The 14,306-nt window shown below is 42.9% G+C and overlaps 1 pseudogene; it reads right to left on the minus strand.

Moving 5' to 3' along the window:
• Window positions 1-4,991: 4,991 nt before the first annotated feature.
• On the minus strand, window positions 4,992-6,703 carry LOC147457476 (pentatricopeptide repeat-containing protein At1g11290, chloroplastic-like; annotated as a pseudogene).
• Window positions 6,704-14,306: the final 7,603 nt, after the last annotated feature.

The raw sequence follows: 14,306 nt of genomic DNA on the forward strand, positions 1-14,306 counted from the left end.
ATGGTAATTTGATAAACACCGGCGAGGAATGGTCAACACCGGTGAGGAAAGATGCTCTATGATGAAAACTCTAGGTTTGATGGTCTGGCCTCGCCAAGGAGATAGGGAGGTTCTTGCTGAGAGGGAGGGAACACCTACTGCTTGGGGAAGCCTGTTGTGCTCTCTGCTCATCTGCCAATTTGTGCTAACTTGGGTTTGCTTATAAATTAACTTACCCAATTTGCCCTACTGACTATCCAACAAAAGTCACTTAATAAATAAGTGAAAAATGTCAAAAATAGGGGAAAATGGGATAAAGTCATCTGAAAAATCCCCAAACTGACTTTGATGGAAATGCTTATGCTTGTGCTTATGCAACCAGAGGATATGCACCTACACTGAGTGACTGGGCATGCACAGTCTACGAATAGACTCAGAAAAGTGTCAGATCACTCCTAATCTAACTTGACTGGACTTTGACGAAAACCCTGCTATGGTGTAGCTTGTCCACGGACACATAGGGTTGGGATGTGTCACGTGGCATCCCCTCCTTTTTAAAGTGAGGTACTGTTATCAAGCTGCATGGATTCCTGGTAGTCTGCCAACAACTCTGGATAATCCACTAAGAACTCTTCGTCTACCCACACCGCTTCATGGGTTCCTCGATCTTTGAACTTCAAAAAATACTGTCGTACTTGTTTCTTCGAACCATGGCAAAACCGATGCAACAAGACTTGCTCCGGCTCCATGACCTCTGCTTCATCGATGATCTCCGTCTCTTCTTCTTTCGAAACGTCCTTTGGAGGTGTTCCCTGAAACACTTTCAACCAAAAAACATGAAAAACGTTGTGCATTGACTATGAGTTAGGCAACTTTAATTTCATTGAAACCTCATTAATCTTTTTGATGACTCAAAATGGACCATACATACGAAAAGATAATTTAGGACATTTCTTTCCAACTTACTTAAGACGCTGTTTCATAATCCGTAGATACATCCAATCTCCTTCCTTGATCGAGACCTCCTGACGATGCTTATTAGCCGGTTGAGAATAAGATTCATGAATCTTGCTTAGCCGAAGCTTCACACTCTCAGAAATCTCATCCAATGACTGACTCTCAGCATTGGCATCAGGCATTTGACTGACCGATCGAGTCAACAATGACTGAAATCGGCAGCCAAAAGCTGCCTCATACGGAGTTCGACCAATAGCAGAAGAGAAGGAATCATTGAGAATAGCTTGTACCAATGGGAAATAGAGCTCCCATTTAGACTGTTGATCATGAACATAAGACTTCAACACATCAAAAGCTAACTGATTATAAATTTTCGTTTGACCATCTGAATGTGGATGAAAAGCGGATGAAAAATTCAACTTTGTGTCAAAATTTTCAAAAAGTGCACGCCAAAAGTTGGACGTAAACTTAACATCCCTATCTGAAACAATGGACTTTGGCAAACAACAGAGGGGGTACCAATGCTTTATGAACAATCGTGCAACATCCTGTGCAGTAAATGTGGCCTTACAAGGAATCAACATGCAGAATTTGCTGAAACGATCAACGATAGTTAAGCATTGAGTGTTCCTTGAATGCTGACTTGGTGGTAAGTTAGTCACAAAATCCATAGAGATATCCTGGAAAGGTCCCTCGGGAATAGGCAGCGGAAGCAAGAGGCCTTGCTGCTTACCCCGAGGAGCTTTCACTTTTTGACAAATAGTGCAATGTGTGACATAACTAAACACATATTTTCGCATTTTAGGCCAATAGAAAAATCGTTCAATCTTTTCCAATGTGGTGTTCATACCCCTGTGCCCACCCGTGAGAGAGTCATGTGCATCATGCAATATGGCTGGCCTAAGAGAGAGAGCAACACACATAGACGCTGACGAAAAAATAACAATCCATCACGAATGAGATAGTTGCTGGGCCCTTGGGAAGCAAGAGCCTGCAACCAATACTTACCAAACTCTGAATCTGCATACTGGTTCTTCATGCTGTCAAAAGACTCACCCTGTACTGAAAATGTGGTTCTTGATTCAAGAGCCAAAATCTGTCCTTTGCGACTCAACGCATCTGCAACAGGGTTAGCTTTTCCAGGCACATACTCAATCAAACGTCCAAATTGCTCAAAAAATTGTGACCACCGCGCTTGGCGATCACTCCAATGTGCACTAAGCATAGACTGGAGCCACTTGAGGGCTTGATGATCTGTGCGCACTGTAAACTCTCTACCATACAAAAAATGCTTCCAATGCTTAAGAGAGTGAATGACAGACAAAAGTTCTTTATCATAAACTGAATAATTCTTATCTGCACTATTGAGCTTCCGGCTAAGGAAAACTATTGGGCGACCATGATGCTGGAGCACAGCGCCTATGGCGACATTGCTCGCATCCGTCTATACCTCAAAGGGGTCATCTCAAGAGGCAAGGATAAGACACAATGCTTTTGTCATCGCAACCTTGAGGCTACGAAAGCCTCAATGGCTGCTTCGGGCAAGTCTACGCGCTGACGGCGAGTCTTTACCCCTTCCAAAATATCAGTCATAGGTGCAGCAATGCGTGTAAAATTCTCTATGTGCGAACTATATGCTTGACATAACCCAAGAAAAGAACGCACATCATATGCAGTTTTAGGCAAATCCCAATTACGAACCTGTTCCACCTTCTAGTTGGACGCCTTCTGCAGAAATGATATAACCTAGATAAGTGACTTTAGTAAGAAAAAATTCAGACTGCTTAGCTGCAATATACAACTGACACTCATCCAAACGAGTTAGTACTCTTTCAACGTCTCTTTCATGTTGTTCCCACGATGCAGAAACTAGTCTTGCTTGGTAGGCCTTGCTATATAACATCTATAGAATAGAATACAATAGGACATATGCAAATTGACATATAGTATCTAGCACTGAAGGAAACAAGAGCATGACTAATTTGGCAAGGACGGCACTGCGTGAAAGAGATATACATTTGAAATAATGTTTATGGGAGGAGACAAAGTTAAGTACATTAATTATTAGAGATTATAGGGATAATTATAGTTGAGATTATATCGAGACGAAGTTGTCTACTGATGAATGTTTTTTGCTAGTATCCGTACTACATGTAAATTCTTACAAACGGAAAGTATTTCAAAAAGAAAATTTTCATGGAATGGTTGGTAGCATAGAAGGTAAATGTTGACTGTGTTTTTCCTTTCTTCTTTTGTAGTTATTATGAGTTCAATGAATGAGGACATCGATACATGTAACCTCACCTTCTTTGTTTTGTGTTATGGCATCGACAAAGCATGTTGCATTGTTTGCCACACCGATTGTCAAGTCGGTGTTTTCAGTGATCATGCAGCACATGCCAATTGCGATCAAATCTAGCTCGTTGAACTTAGGGTCTTGGAGCCACTACTAAAGGACATTTATGTTACCCCCGTTCGTCTTTGTTTCAACTTTTGTAATGTCTGTTTGATTGTACAACTTATTCAAGGCCAGGTTGTTATAATATTGGAAGTCTCATATGTGAGTACAAATTATCGGAGTAGAGTTGTTGATGTAGTCATGCATATGTGCTTCATCTCTAATACATGCACAATTGATCTTATCTACAGCTGGTTTTCTTTCACAAATAACGGTCAAGAATTGAAGCAATTCAGGTTCCGTTGCATGTCTTATAGAGCATGACATCCTATAAAAATTTACATGTAGACAGTGGAGCGAGCTTGTGATATGACATATGTTACAAAGCTCCCGTGCGTGAATACAAAATGGGGGTAGTTGGGCAAGATCACCAAGCAAGAGAACACATTTGTTGTTGAAGGGATCTGCCAATGTATTGCTTGTTATGTTCACACTTTGTCTTACGATAAGGTAAAAAGTCGTTTGAATTAACATGGATAGCTCCTCTATAATTATAATATCTTTCCAAATATCACTCATCGGTGTCATGAATAGAGAGGGGTTATTGTTGATTCATGGTTGGTATCTTGAACTGGTAATGTATTTTAGATGCAATGCTGTCAAGTCTTGTTGTTCTCACAACGATGGCAAAGCGCCCAACAATAATACAGAAGTGAGGACAGTAGGAGTATCTGTCCAAATATCAATCATCGGCGTCATGAATAGAGAGGTTACTATTGATTCGTGGTTGGTATCTTGAAATGGTAATGTATTTTAGATGCAATGTTGTCAAGTCTTGTTGTTCCCGCAATGATGGCAAAGCACCCAACAATAATACAGAAGTGAGGACAGTAGGAGTGTCTATTTTATTTGTTTGCTGACCTGGTTTATCGCTATATATGTGAGGTATGCCACCGTGCAAAAGGGACATATTTATAGATTGTGAGCAAAGATATCAGATTACATGCTCCAATCTTTCTACAATGCAATAATTCTAAACCATGACCTAGCATACACACGGTAAGCTAGTTTTAAGTTGCTTGCAGTTTGCTCCCTAGCTTATTGATACTTGGACTATAATCTTTTAGGTCTTGAGAACTTCATATTGACACCTAGTATGAGAGAAACGAGGACATATATAGTACTAGAACGGCCGGCCGCCTTCGGCAGCCTCTCTCTCTCTCCCCCTCTCTCCCTCTTTATCGCGTGCAAAGGGGCTTTTTTAGTTTTGGACTTTAGCCTTCAGGTCGCAGATTGCGACACGTGTAAAGGGCTCCCCCTTCCGCCATATTATGTTAGTAGATGATATTAATTATTTCGACGTCTCATTCACTATTGTAATACATCACATGCATTGGCTAGCAATTGCATGTAAAGAGTTGTGTGTGTAACTAACATGTGCAGAGATCGACATCAAGTGTATAGTCTTGAAAACGAGATCCAAATAAATTGAAGCAAAGGAAGTAATGCAAAAAATTCTAAAACAAACAAATAGATAAAGCATAAATGACCTGCAACAATAAATGAGGTGCTTTACTGACCTGCAATGTTGTATTGCTGCTTTTCGAGTGTCCAATCTACAAGCGGATTTTTGAGTCGAGCTACAAAAAATCAATGTGAATAGTTAAATATATCGTCTTGCAATGAAATGTCATAGATTGGAAGTGTAAAGTATACAGTGCACGTCATACAGAGGTGCAAGCATAGGTGATTACACCTAGAGAAACGCCCTGGTTTTGCATCCACTAAAAACAGCCCAAAGCTTCGTAATCAATGTGTTCCAGAGACAACATTCCAGATAGAAAGCTCGTCAAGCACTTTCTAAGCCATCTGAAATATTTGGCATACATGTCAACCAAGCAACGACATCTTGTGTAATGCCACATGCCTTAAAGATGCAAGTGTACGTAGGTGATTGCATCTGGAGAGATCCCATCTCTTTGCATCTGCTGAAAACAGCCCAGAGTTTCCTGGCACTGTCCCTGTTGGGCAAATCCCACAATCAATGCACTCCAAGAGACAACATTCCAAGACATTAGATATTAGTCTTGCGTGACACCACTAGATAGCATGAAATGGAAACAATTCAGTGCTTCCTTCTCATGTCCATTCTCTATCAATACAGACAAGGGTGCGATGTTTTGAGCAAAAAAACTATCCAAAGCAGTCTTTGCCTTCCAAAGGTCCCCGCATCTTCCATACATGCTGACAAAGCTTGAATAAAACTGTCGAGTTGGTACCCAAGATAAAAGAGAACCTTTGGAAGTGATTCATGCAGGAACATGCATCGAGGACAGAGGCATCAGTGATATCATCGGGATAAACCCTTGGTTCTGCATGGAATGAAAATACTCCAATGCATCCTCAATGTGATTGTTACTAATAAGAGATGTTATCGTCATATTCCACGCAACCACATCCATAGAAACCATTCCCCAGAAGATCTTTTCTACACTACATAAAGCCTTGCACTTGCCATACATGTGTATAAGAGCAATTTCAACCATGCTTTCACTGCAAACACAATAGACCACAATGGTGTTGGATTGATTGCCCTTCTTCCAAGGCCTGCAAACTTTGACAAGCATTAAGAGCAGGTACAAAGGCCATGTCATTGGGTCAAACTCCTGCACCTTGCATACCATCATACAAACGAAGGGCTTCATAATATTTCTCATTGTGATAAAGAGCAACAACCATGGAAGTCCAAGACACCGTATCTTGGAATAGCATACTCTCAAAAACAACCCCAGCAAGATAAAGGCTCCCACATTTCCATACATGTTGAGAAGCACGTTTTCTAATGTACAGTCTGGCAAAAACCCACTCCCATTAACAATGGCATGAATCCTTTGTCCCTCTTAAACGAAGCAGTGCCCTACACAAGCTTCGACATCACCTAAAGAAAAACGCTCGCTGGTTCAATCCCCTCAGTCAGCATGCTTTTCAAGAGAGAAAGAGCAGCTGGTTATGGCCGTTTTGAGTATAAGATGTCATCAGAGCACGGATAGGCATGCAGTCAAAAACATTAGCTGCATAGAGCACTTATCCACATTTCCCATACATGTTTATAAACGCAGTTCCACATACAATGTCAGATTCAAATTGCTCAGCTACTATAGAGGCATACACCGCAATTCCCTCTTTCAAAAGTGCCAGATAGGAGCATGCATTCAGAACACAAACAAATGTGATCTTGTCTGGCTTGATGGATCCTGACACCAGCCCTTTTCTCTGTATCTCAACCGTCTCCTTCTTCCCCTCATCCAGCTGGCCGCTGGCCCTTCTCCAAGATGTTACGGATTCATCGTCTCCTTGCTCTCGGCGAGGTCAACATCAGCTACATATAGACAAACCCCTCTTCTGACACAAGCATGCGGTGGGTTCTGTAGGACTGTACCCTCGGCCTCACCTGTTGCATCGCCTATTCACCATCGTTTCGAAGGATGTCTCGCTTAAAGTTAAATTGCATTCTCGTCTGCTGTTCTACGAACAGCCGAGATTTCAATCATCGGATGGTTAAATTTGAGCTAAGTGGCTCACTCCACGATCCAGAAAGTGAAAAAGTTCATTAGGCTCACCAAGTAAAAATGAGAATATCATCTAAAAAGATGAACACACATACACCTACCATGTCGCGGAAACGTCCTACCATGAGACGGTTGAATGTACCCACGGCTCTTGTCAATCCAAAAGGCATAACAATATACTCCCATTACCCTCGCTCGGTGCGAAAGGCGGTCTTGAAAATGTCGCCTTTGAATACGGGTACCTGATGGTATCCACTTTTGAGATCGACCTTGCTGAAAACCTTTGTCCCATTGAGCCTATCCAAGATATACTCAATGCGAGGCATCGGAAACTTGTTCTTGACGGTCATCTTGTTTAATGCCCTGTAATCAACACACAAACGAGACGAACCATCCTTCTTGCGAACGAACAAAATAGGGACAGCAAAAGGACTTACACTAGGACGTATGAATCCTCTAGCCACCAACTCCGTGAGTTGTCGCTCTAACTCTTCCTCGTGTGACTTGTTCAAACGGTAGGGAGCCTTACTGACCGGCTGCGCTCCCTCCGCAAGCTCAATGTGATGGTCCTCCGGTCGCTCCGGTGGAAGACAAGGTGGAAGATCATCCTGCAAATAGAGATGTTTAAATTTCGTAAACAACTCCGAATACTTACCTCGAGTCTGAATGCTCTGGGAAATCGGGATAGCATATATGAATGCCGCTTGTGCTCCTCGTCGTAATTCACGCTTTACCTGTACATGCGAGATGAGAGCCAAAGAATGCAAGCCCTCCTCAACACGAATGATGAGGGGGGAATCTGTTTTGGCATGCAAACTGAGAGTTAGAGCCTCCCAATCAACGAGAGGGTTCAGTTCACGAAACCACTTCATGCCCAAAAACATATCACATCCTGAGATAGGAGACACAAGAAATTTCCTACTAAAAGAAGCTTGCTGAACGGTAAACATCACATCAAGGCACTCCGTCGTGAAGCCAGAAACCTCGATAAGAGATTTCTGACTAACCTTTAGACGGGCTCTCTCAACAAGAGGGGGACTAATCACATCATGCATACTACCTAGATCAAACAATATGATAAAACGTTGTCCTTTAACATGACCATAACACTTCATGAGAGATTCATCAATGTGTGTGTCAGAGTCATGAGAAGATTAAGGTTGTGTTGTGACAGAGTTTGTGGTAGTTGCAAGTGCCTTTGGTTCTTTAGGTGTGACTGCCTTAGGACAGTTTTTCTTAATGTGACCCTTAATGTGACATTGAAAACATCTACCTTCTTTAGCATAAATCACTTTTTCTTCAGCCGTGATGTATCCTCCTACAATTCATTCAGAAGCTTTTTCATCAGGGGTTAGCTTAGGTTTTGCAAGTGCTTTAGCTTCACCCTTAGATTCATTGTGAGAGTTCGTTTCCGAGGAATTAGAGGAAGAAGGGCTAGAAGAATTACCATTCTTACCGTTCTTACTGTTCTGTATGTTCTGAGATGTCCCTTGAGAACACTTCGTTCTCCTTAAGCTTTCCCTTGTTGTGCTTCATCTCTTGGGCAAGAGCGATTGCTACTGCCTTGTTGAGATCCGCGGAGTCAAAGACTTCAACATCAAACTTGATGTATTCGTTTAACCCAAAGAGAAAAGCCTCTTTGCTGTCATCATCCGACTTACGTAGTTGAGTGCCTAGCTGCAAAACACGGTTAGAAAAAGACATGACTGGCATACCATGTTGCTTGAGATTACGCCACTCCTCTTTCAAGCGTGCAAGATACTGAGGTGGCGTAAACCGCGCCTTGAGCTTGTCTTGGAAATCAGCCCAACTAAAAGAGAGGGGCGTGAAATCGTCGGCTGCCTCTAGGTGCGCGGCTAGCTGTGTCTCTTGCCATGCATGGTACCAATTGATGGCATCACCGGCAAGGTACATAGCTGCCGTCAAAACTTTGCTATTTTCTGTTTTCTTAGTTGTCGCAAAATAAACATTAAATTGATGCAACCAAGAATGAATAACTGTAGCATCCATCTTACCATCATACTTACTAAAAGTTAACTTTTCTGTGACTGGATGATTGGAATCCGCGTCGTGGCTTGCGCCACTTGACGAACTCCCACAATCTTTGGGTGGATCGGTCTTCGACGCTAGGACTTGGGCAATAAATTCTTGATTGTGAAGCTCCCTTTTAGCTTCACGCTCGGCCTCCATAGCCAATCTATGCGCAGCACGATCGGCCTCCAATGCTCCATTTCTTGCTGCGGCTTCTTCCTTCCTTAGTTCTTTTCTTGCGTCGCGCTCGCATTTCAAAGCAAGGCGCTTGTCTTCCTGTCGAATCCATCATGGCCATCATTTGCTTCATCATTGCCTCCATAGGGTCTAGCGTAGATAGCGAAGGGGGAGGGTTGGAAAAACCTCCTGCTGGGAGAATCCTTCGTCGCCTCTCTCATGCTCATCACCTGAAGGCAAAGTATCCATGCCGCTTCGGGTGACGACCATGCACTATGATCTTGTGGTCTTAAGCTCGCGAGGAACTTGGTTCTTGAGGTTCTTGAGGTCCTTGATTCGTGAGAATCTTGGGTTCTTGAGGGTCTTGAGGGTTTCTTTCGCTTGCAAATCGCGTTGGAGAAGGATCTTCTCTTCACCCGAGTTCTACCCTTTTCTGCGGGTGCACCCCTTGGCGGCCTTGCGCTCACACCAAAGGTTTCTTTTTCCCACCTCACGTCGATTGGCCGGCCGCTAAGTGCACGGTCCGCTCTCAATGAGTGAAAAGAGACACAAGGGGAGGCTGGACAAGCCCTTCTTTCTTGGGATTCCTGTCACTCTTCAACAAAACACGATTAGGAATCGCCACGCCCAAGTAAACTTGGGTTCGTGCGATCGCAACAAACAAAAAAATTTCTTGTGGTTCTTTCCTTGAGTAATGCAGAACACTTCCAAAGCTCTGATACCAATGTAAGGTGCAACAGAATGAATGTTGTATTTTCTCAAGATTAGTGATCTTTACTGCTCAAGGTTCCTTTTAGTTCTTAGGGAAAGAGAGAGCTTTCATCTTATAGAGAGTGTGGTGATCACGAACAAAGTGAGTGGATCTAGTGCGTGCAAGTAAATGAGACTGAGAGAAGGAGAAAGAAGAGATACGACACCGAGAGGTTGTAAAACCCTCCTCCGAAGGCCCCACTCTCGTCGGCGAGAGTGGTCTACTTGATTGCACGAAAGAGTAAATGCGAATGCAACGGACTAATGCTATTGGACTATGCCGATGACGATGACGATGGAGACGACGATGACATCGTGGCTGAAACTTGGACTATTTATGGCTGATCTGGACTGTTTCCTACTGCTGAATGTGATTGTCCTTGAAGGGGTTGAACTGATATAGAAATTCGCTGGTATAGCTGCTGAAAGAAAACGTTGGTTTCTAGGGTTTGCTGCGTTTTTGAAGGGGGACTGCTGGTGGCTGTAAAACTAAATCTCTGCTGCGTTTTAGGGCTGGTTCTGGCTGTCGATAGGCTGGCTAGAAACGTTGCCACAGCAGGTTATAATGGGCTGAAAAATCGTTGTCAAGGCTGCTTCCAAAAACGCTACAAAAACTGGGTGTTTGCTGGCGTCAGTGTCTTGCAAAAACGCTGGTTTGGTTACTTGCTGGCGATTCCCTGCAATGGTGAAAAACGCTAGGCAGCACAAGGGATGGCGATGATAATCTGGTAAACACCGACGAGGAAAGATGCTCTATGATGAAAACGCTAGGTTTGATGGTTTGGCCTCGCCAAGGAGATAGAGAGGTTCTTGCTGAGAGGGAGGAAACACCTGCTGCTTGGGGAAGGATGTTGTGCTCAGTGCTCATCTGTCAATTTGTGATAACTTGGGTTTGCTTATAAATTAACTTACCCAATTTGCCCTACTGACTACCCAACAAAAGTCACTTAATAAATAAGTGAAAAATGTCAAAAATAAGGAAAAATGGGATAAAGTCATCTGAAAAATCCCCAAACTGACTTTGATGGAATCTAATGGAAATGCTTATGCTTGTGCTTATGCAACCAGAGGATATGCACCTACACTGAGTGACTGGGCATGCACTGTCTACGAATAGACTCACAAAAGTGCCAGATCACTGCTAATCTAACTTGACTGGACTTTGACAGAAACCTTGCTATGGTGTAGCTTGTCCACGGACACACAGGGTTGGGATGTATCATGTGACAACTAAGAAAACAAGAAATAGCAAAGTTTTGACGGCAGTTATGTACCTTGCCGGTGATGCTATTAATTGGTACCACGCATGGCAAGAGGCATAGCTAACCGCACACCCAGAGGCAACCGACGATTTCACGCCTCTCTTTTAGTTGGGCTGATTTCCAAGACAAGCTCAAGGCGCGGCTTATGCCACCTCAGCACCTCACACGATTGAAGGACGATTGACGCGCTCTCAAGCAAAATGGTATCGTTATGTGATCCCTTTTACTAGGGATGACATATTGTATGTTGAGCACATTTCTCTGGAAGATGAGCACGAATGTATGCAGATTTTTCATGAAAAGCTGAAAAGTATGTATGTCAGGAAGTCACATTTCCTGTCTCTTCCCTGGCATAACACAGTTTCTGAATGAGCACATGATAGTATGAGCACCAAGCATGGGCATTTCCATTGTGATTTGCCACAGTTGATTGATTTCGATCAAACAGAAAAGATTCGATCTCATTATTTGCATGTGTTTGATAAACGGGTTGTCACTCTGTATCTATGTTTATCTACATTGCATACAGAGTCTTTAGAGAAGACAATATTTTTTTCCTTCACTTTACATGGAATGGGTATGTTCATGGTTTTGTGTTGAGATGGTTTCAAGAATTTTCAGCCATGGAGATTCTTGAAGACGAAAGCAGTAGGAAACTCGACGAAGTTGAAGCATCAAAAGAGATTCAAAAGACTTTGAGTCGCTTTCCGTGTAGCCAAAAGAAGCAAGCGTTGCAGACCTTTATGAAGTTCAAGTACCGCACGACCCACACATCCGAGTGGGCCGACGAAGAGTCCCTTCGAGGATTCCGGATGCTATTGGCAATCTCCCTCGACGCCATACAGTTCAATACCAGTACCTCACTTTGAAAAGGAGGGCATGTCACGTGACACATCCAACCCTATGTGTCTGTGGACAAGCTACAACATGGTCGGGGTTCAGTCAGTCCAATCAATCTAGATTTAGAAGTAATCTGGCACTTTTGTGAGTCTATTCGTAGACCCTGCATGCCCAATCACTTAGCATAGATGCGTATCCTCCTATTACACATAACATGATCATCAATGTTCCCTTCAAAATCCATCAGATTCAGTCAAAGAACTGAATGAATGTTGTATTTTCTCAAGATTAGTGATCTATTTTTCTTAAGGTTCCTTTTAGTTCTTAGGAAAAGAGAGAGCTTTCCGTCTTATGGAGAGTGCTGTGGTCACGAATAAAGTGAGTGGATATTGTGCGTGCAAGTGAATGAGATTGAGAGAAGGAGAGAGAAGAGATACGACACCGAGAGGTTGTAGAATCCTCCTTCGAAGGTCTCACTCTCGTCGGCGAGAGTGGTCTACTTTGATTGCACAAAGGTGTACAATGCGTATGCAAAGGACTGATGCAATGGGACTATGTCGACAACGACGACGATGATGACGACGACGGCTCAATGGCTGAAATCTGTAGTCTTCTATCTGTTGTTTTCGGGATTGTTTTGGTGGTTGAAAATGATTGTTTTTTGTGTCCCAACCTAAATCTAATCCAACTCTCTTTCCATTGTGTGTACTCTCGTCATATCTTCTTCTGCTCTCTCTCGTTTGCACACTCATCTCTCTATTATTGCCATGTCAATCTGCGAGGCTATAGGCTATAGAAAAGCTCTTTACATCAAAGCTACCAAAACATGTCGATGCTCGATGGTGTCGAGTTAGACCAATGATATTGGGTTTCTCTATTTTCGTTGCTCCTACTGTTTTTCTCAACCACCTATAGGCTGCCCAATTTATCTTGCCTTCGGGCTTGCATAGAGTGTGTGAGCAGAATCCTGGGCCAATGGGGAGGGGTTTACTATGTGTGTACACACTCTCATTTCCATAAAGAAAAAATTTTACTGGCAGGATTCCATAATGTTGTGGGGAGAGATGCCAATTTGCCTCGATAGCGTGGTTGTGTGCATAGCGTGGTGTGTGTATGCACACAACCACACATGTTGCCTACCTCCTGCTACCGATTTCTGCACGATGCTGCTCCTCATTGTTCTCCTCATCATGTTATGTTTCAAACTCCTCGTTGTTCCCCTGATTGTATTGTTATGTTTCAAGCTCTTCAAGCTCACTACTACTATCTCAATTGCATTCCCACTCAATTGATATTTTTATGTGTGCACACACGCACGAATCCACACCCCCCAAAAATTATTTGCCTATTGTTGTTTCTCCTCGATTCTTGTTGCAAGGCCTGCTTTGAAAGCCTAATTTGCCCAGCTTTGAGTGCAGTGTGTGTGTGTGTGTGTGTGTGTGTGTGTGTGTGTGTGTGTGTGTGTGTGTGTGCACGCAAGCACACACAATCTACAAATCCCGCTTTTAACACACAAGGTCAATTTGCTACTCCCAATTGTTTGCTGCAAGTCCTCAATTTCACCAGCACGATTTCTTGATTGCTCGACACCCTCTACACAAATCTGATTCCTTGCAATTTCCTGCACGATACTTCTCAAAGATTCCAAAGGGAGCTACACACAACTGGGTGGGGGACGGAAAGCCAGATCAAGCTTGGCAAAGCTCTGATACTAGTTGTTGGGAGCAAAAGCCTATAGGCTCACAAATGAGCATGGAAGTGGAGAGGGAACTCAAGGGAGTGTGTGCAAACAAGAGAGGGAGAAAAGAAGGAAGATAAGACTAAACTACATACAATGGAAAGAGAGTTGAATTAGATTTTTATATAGGCTCTTACATGTTCACATATACATGGCCACCCAAGCTGGCTGAACCTAACAAAATGCATTCCATCCCATATAAGAAGTTTATGGTTGTTCTTTCAAAATCACACCAAATTTGCATACATTTCAACCAAAGAGCAACGTCCCTTTTTCACATGGCCTTGGCTTCAATTTCATGACTATATAGTGCCAACATAATCTCAGTTTATATCTTGACAAGTCAATATTAACCTACACTACACATTTTGCACACTAGTACAGCGAGTCACCTTCAACAGCCTCTCTCTCTCTCTCTCTCTCTCTCTCTCTCTCTCTCTCTCTCTCTCTCATGCATGGAGAGGGGCTTCTCTCAATTTTGAAGTTAATCCTTCATGTCACAGGTTGGGACAAGTGTAAAGGGCTCCCCATTTCTCCATATGATGTTAGTTTAGATGGCAAAAAAAATTAGGTCATGCATGTTCATGTTATGAGAACCCATCCCA

Source organism: Adiantum capillus-veneris, chromosome 5 (assembly GCF_014529385.1).
Source record: "Adiantum capillus-veneris isolate H3 chromosome 5, ASM1452938v2, whole genome shotgun sequence".
Classification (NCBI taxonomy): Eukaryota; Viridiplantae; Streptophyta; class Polypodiopsida; order Polypodiales; family Pteridaceae; genus Adiantum; species Adiantum capillus-veneris.